General features: G+C 43.3%; 1 long non-coding RNA gene across 1 annotated transcript in view; it reads right to left on the bottom strand.

Moving 5' to 3' along the window:
- LOC123498122 overlaps positions 1 to 5,363 on the bottom strand; it is a 9,405-nt gene extending 4,042 nt beyond the window's left edge. The window contains exon 1 of the long non-coding RNA XR_006672647.1: positions 5,239 to 5,363. This is a non-coding gene — a long non-coding RNA (uncharacterized LOC123498122). The remainder of the gene's footprint in view (positions 1 to 5,238) is intronic.
- Positions 5,364 to 6,201: the final 838 nt, after the last annotated feature.

Raw genomic sequence — 6,201 nt, 5'->3', positions numbered from 1 at the left:
CAACTAACTCCTCCCTTACTCTTTCACTCAGTTTTTTTTTTCATATATAGTCGCGCATCTTTTCGGTCTTTCTGCCAATATCACATTTTGTTTCCTGGTTACCTTATAAATCATAGTCACAGGTCTACCTTACCGAAGTATAGTGATCCCCGTAGATGTTGGTGACATTGGAATGGCATACACTCTCTCTCTCTCTCTCTCTCTCTCTCTCTCTCTCTCTCTCTCTCTCTCTCTCTCTCTCTCTCTCTCTCTCTCTCTCTCTCTCTCTCTCTCTCTCTCTCTCTCTCTCTCTCTCTCTCTCTCTCTCTCTCTCTCTCTCTCTCTCTCTCTCTCTCTCTCTCTCTCTCTCTCTCTCTCTCTCTCTCTCTCTCTCTCTCTCTCTCTCTCTCTCTCTCTCTCTCTCTCTCTCTCTCTCTCTCTCTCTCTCTCTCTCTCTCTCTCTCTTTTGTCATGTGATAGAAGGCTAGTAAAACACGTCACTCATTTCCAGTGGGCCTGATTTTTCTCCCATCAGTCTTAAATCCTCTGATCTGCTATGACTCTATCTATATACATCAAAAAAAAGTTGAAAGATTAACAGCAAATCATGTGATTTCATATTCAAGATGAAAGAAAAACCTATCCTCCATTTTTTTTTTTCATGCCTGAATGTGAACAAAGGGTATCTGTAGCAAAGAGATTATAAACAGGCGTCCATCGATAGCCTCTGCAGGTGCGAAGAAGACCATACATCACGTGACGTATATCCAGCAATGTGTTTCCCTGCTCTCTCCAAATACACCAGTCCGTCATCCACCACCAGGCATCCCATCACCCGCCCCCCCCTGGCGCATTTTGATAAAATAATCAATCTATGAATGATACACACATCACATAAGAGAGAGAGAGAGAGAGAGAGAGAGAGAGAGAGAGAGAGAGAGAGAGACAGTAAAATAAAATCAGAACAAAATAACACAATGCAAAATAAAAAAAACGGATACATACATACACACATGAATATATATATATATATATATATATATATATATATATATATATATATATATATATATATATATATATATATATATATATATATATATATATACATATATGAAATAAATAATCGCATAATCGACACTAACATATGCATTATTTCTAAAGCGCTGAAACTTTTTTTTTTCCGTGAGAGCAATACCACATTCTCGATCTGTCTGAACGCAGTAAATACTTTTCTTTCAACCGAGTCAGTGAATGTGAATTGACAGAAACAAGAAAAAAATTTTAACAAGACTGAATGCATTCCTACTTACGCTTTTATTTCCTTTCTTTCTTTCTTTCTTTTCTTCTTTCTTTCTTTCTTTTCTTTCGTTCTTTCTTTCTTTAGATGACTCGATTTCTATTAGAAAGTTATATAGACTCTTTGAACTTTACAAAAAGAGTAACTAGACACATTCACGTTTGATTTTATTTTATAGGTTTCTTTTCAAGAAATCAATTTATAATATGCAAAAATTTGCTGCAGATATAAAACATCCAATTCTCAAATTTGATACAAGTGTGTACAGGAATTCCAGCTTTCTGAAAAATAAAAGTTAGTTTCAGTTTTTCTCTCAGCCTACCCACACTCAAAGAATAATACATAGGTGGACAAATAAAGAAACTTAGCACATAGCGCCCTCCACAGCATACACAAAATACAGCCTCCACGACCAGACAACCAGACACATATTAATCCTTCAACGCCTTTCCTTCCCACACATCACAGATCGCAAAATACAAGTTTCTCTCAAGTCGACAACAAAGGACAGTTCCACGTGTGTTAGCGCCACTCTCCCCGCCAGGACCCGTGCGTTGCCTGACGTGCGGGACTTTATGTGTGCCATTACCAGATCAACATTCCTCCTACCCATTCATTAAAAAGAATAACTCCTCCCATTGAGCCTGAAGTGATTAGGTAACGGACAAAAAGAAATTCTAATCGAGGTTTGGGTCGGGATCTGATCGCTTTTGTGAGGATCTAATCGCCTGTGATGCCTCTCCGATGCTCACTTGTTCCGTCCTGACCAACCCATTCTTAGAGTGTATTGGTTGCTTTAGGAACATATACAGGTAAGGTAGGACAGGCAATTCTGGTCTTTCTCATCCGTTTGCTTAGCGACTGAACGGCAGGTAGAGAGCCAGGGAGGCAAAGTTGGTCTGGCTGAGGGGTGAGCAAGCCAACCAAAACACTTATTATGTTTGTTAAGTGAGGTGTGTGGAAGGTTAAATGAGCAACGATAAGCTTGAGGAAGGTTCCTTAGAGGTGAGGCCGACCAGGTAACCTTCTTACCTATAGTGGCGCCCCGCTCACCCCGCCCACCACCACACCTGTCCTCCACGCCGCCCATCACCAGCCTCACCACACTCATCCCGACACCTGTCCACCACCACTAAATTCACCGTCACACCTGTTGGTATTCTCTCCCACCAGCACCACCACCACCACCACCACCACCATTTCCACCAGTATACCACAACACATGTACTACTCTTTATTACACCTACCACTACCACACCTGTGTTTTACCCATCCACAACTGTTACATTATCATAAACTGTAAGCCTAATGTCACTCTTCCTAAGCCTATATACATCACCCATGTGCTTCCCCAGACACGTCTTCTCCAGCCTCCACAACTAATACAACCATCCACTGTCTACTCTCTTCCAACTCATCCACAATAAACCTCAATTGTCCCACTAAAAATCTGCAAAATTTCCACATAATATCATCCAGAGCCATTTTCATCATAGCAGAGCATTATTCAACCCTCGTCAGTCACTTATCATCTGCTCCACCCACCATCTCATCTATTGTTTCATACCTGTTACTTAACATCACATCTTTCATCGCTCCACCCCTCCACTTCTTCATTACCTCGCCCACAACCTTCATATCTCCCCAGTATAATGATCCACCACCTCCACACGTCCTCCTCCGCTCATCCACTACACTACAGCTGAAAGTAATTGTTGTCCGCTATACACTCGTCACCAATTTCAGAGCAGCATTTATTCTCCTCGTGAAATTACGCAGCTCTTGTAATGACTGCGATATATGTATAGGACACAAGTGAAAGGAGCGTGTGTGTGCAATTGTAATAATAACTTCTGCAGAAACCGTGAATCAGGTTCTGTGAATGCATAAGTATTCTCTCTCTCTCTCTCTCTCTCTCTCTCTCTCTCTCTCTCTCTCTCTCTCTCTCTCTCTCTCTCTCTCTCTCTCTCTCTCTCTCTCTCTCTCTCTCTCTCTCTCTCTCTCTCCGTTTATTTATCTATATTTTTTCTGTCTATCTAGTTATCTATTTATCTATCTATCCATCTATTTGTCTCAATCTATCTATGTATCTATTTGTCTGTCTCTTTGTCTATCTATATGACTGTCTGTCTATCTATCTGAGACTCCATAAACAACAATCTCTCTCTCTCTCTCTCTCTCTCTCTCTCTCTCTCTCTCTCTCTCTGGGTATGAGGGGCCAAACGTCAGAGTGAATCTTGGTGACGTGCGGGGCGGGGCTGGCAAGGGGGAAGGAGGAGTCCCAAGTTCATTGGTGACCGCCCTTAGCCCCTCCGCGCGCACCCATTGGTCCTCCTGCCTCTCGCTCTGAGCAATGAGAGGTAAGCACGGCCGCTCCTTACACACGCCGCTGCCTCCAGCTCTGGGGGGCACCATGGCCTGCCTCCCCTGGTTTGATGGGCATCGAAGGGTAAATGTCGCGTATCTTTAGTGTAATTAATGTTCCTTGATTTTCTATTCATTATTGACATGACTGTTGTCAGTATCATCTTACTTTTACTGCCTTAGCATGTTAAAGGAGTGATTAAAAGGAGCAGATGAAAGGACTGGGGCGTGACTCGTTCAGTGCAATGAATATTCCTGGATTTTCCATATACTATTGGTATGAATGCTACCATTATAGCTCTGCTCTTGTTTTTCTTTGCCTATGATAACAAAAAGTCATTAAAACTAACAAGGCGAAAAGACTGGGAGCTCCCTCATCTGAATTTGTATTCCAACCATGAGGTAAAATCAGCTGGCTGGTTTTGGGCTGCCCCTTTTGGAGGATGACGGATGATTTTATAGATAGAATCGTCATATATATTGCTGTTGTTGATGTTTCTACTTTTATTGTCACATTAAAATTTTTCGTTGTGTTCCTGTATATTTTTTCCTCACCGCAGAAACTGATTCTTTCGTCTATATTCTTTCTCCACCCGCCACCCGAACACAATGTCTTTCCCCTTCTATCCTCAGTGACTAGTTCCTGAGGCCAAGGGAGGAGGGGGAGGAGGGAATAAGGACACGATAGTGATGACACAGCGAGGAGAAGCACGACCAGTACTGTACACCGCGGCACAACAGCCTCCACGATGACAAAGGTGGAGGACGCGGAACGCGGGCGTGACAGGGTGGCGCTGCTTCCTGCTAACCTCCCAACCCTTTCCCTCCTAAGCGCTGCACCAACCGCCTATTCATAAATCCTAATAATAGCCGGGATATCATGAATAACTGGGTAATTCGTTAATGGACCACAGTTATTGCCGCTGGAACTGTCACCTACACTTGCTGAAAATATTTCCTTGACAAAATAGTCGTGGTGATGCACCGTGAGAAGTCTTTCATTGCCGCCCTCAAGGAGCTCATCCCGCCCGCTTCGCCCGCCACCGCCTTGGGCCCCGCGATGAACGCCTCTATTGGGCGTCGCCCTACACTGACGTCACCAGCTCCATCATGGCGACCACCTGCCGGATCTCACAACTTCCGCCTCTTTCACACACCAATCACTCTGCAACAGTCATCATAATTACTTGTAAGGCTCCACCCAGGCCACGGACGGGCGGGCTGGGGAGTCACCGCCGCCCTTACGCTTCCCCCTCCTCCCTCAGGACCCAAAATGGCCGGGCGTTTGAGAAGAAGAGCTGGATGAGAGTAAGGGCGTCATCCAGTGGACCATTAATGTGTGGCATCCCTCCCTCTTCCCTTCCCCGAGACACACGTCATGAGGGTGGTGGTTATGGCGCCCCGATGACTAACATTTCACCGGCGATACGACACTGACGCAGATATCCGTCATGATCTATTTGTACAAGGCGCTCAAATCGCGTTTTCGTACCATGCAATCACTCCCCACCAGCCGGCATCTCTCTCTCTCTCTCTCTCTCTCTCTCTCTCTCTCTCTCTCTCTCTCTCGGAACTTCTGAAAACGGTTGTCTCACCTTGCGGAGCGTTCTTTGTCAGCTGGAGGGCAGGTAAGGGAGGCAGGGAGGGAGAGGTGCGCTACTTTACCACGAGGCGAGGAGGACGTGAAGGGAGAGGCGGAAATAACCCGCTCGTTACCAAGAACAATCCCTTACGTTACCCGTCGTGGAAGAAGACTAATTTATGTAAAGTCATTTGTCTTTCTTAAGTAAAACAAGAACAATCTCTTCATACACTGATTCTATCTCAGAGGAGACGAGAACTAATGGCGTGATGAATGTGATGATGATGTGTAATGACTGAGAGAGAGAGAGAGAGAGAGAGAGAGAGAGAGAGAGAGAGAGAGTGTGTGTGTGTGTGAGGGGAAGAGGACGTCACAAAAAGAAAATCGGAGAAGCAGAAAGACTGACAGACCGATAGACAGATAAGCAGACAATGAAGTACGTACACAAAAATACGAACATACATGAATAGTGATTGAAGACGATACATACGCAGACAGACAGACAAACAGACAGTAGACGAACATTCAGCGTATCAAATAATGTGACATATATGTACTGTACAGAATCAGAATTATAGAAAATAAACGGACAGACGGACAGATAGACACATATGCATAAAATCATACAGAAGTAAGCAAAAGGTAAAATGTACTTAAAGAAAAGATGAATTAAAAAAAAACACGGTGTCCAAAATAATAAACATAAAGACAAATGTAGAAAAAAACAATCTTCAAAATTCACCATGTTGAAATAAAAATCACGAACAGAGTTGATAAAAAGAATAAGGACAAAACCCACCATGGAAGCAAGAAGTTAAATACCAAGAAAAGAAATAATGTGTACGTACGTAAGTAAAAAAAAAAAAAAGGAAAAAAGAAAATAGATGAATGGACAAAACGTGACCAGATAAAGTTAAGGATAAGAAGACGCCGCTCGCAGAAACCTGAATGAAAGTAATCTAATGTGCAGCAAAAT

Source organism: Portunus trituberculatus, chromosome 47 (genome assembly GCF_017591435.1).
Source record: "Portunus trituberculatus isolate SZX2019 chromosome 47, ASM1759143v1, whole genome shotgun sequence".
Classification (NCBI taxonomy): domain Eukaryota; kingdom Metazoa; phylum Arthropoda; class Malacostraca; order Decapoda; family Portunidae; genus Portunus; species Portunus trituberculatus.
The sequence above is the reverse complement of the archived record's forward strand: the minus strand, read 5'-3'. Positions and strand labels throughout refer to the sequence as shown.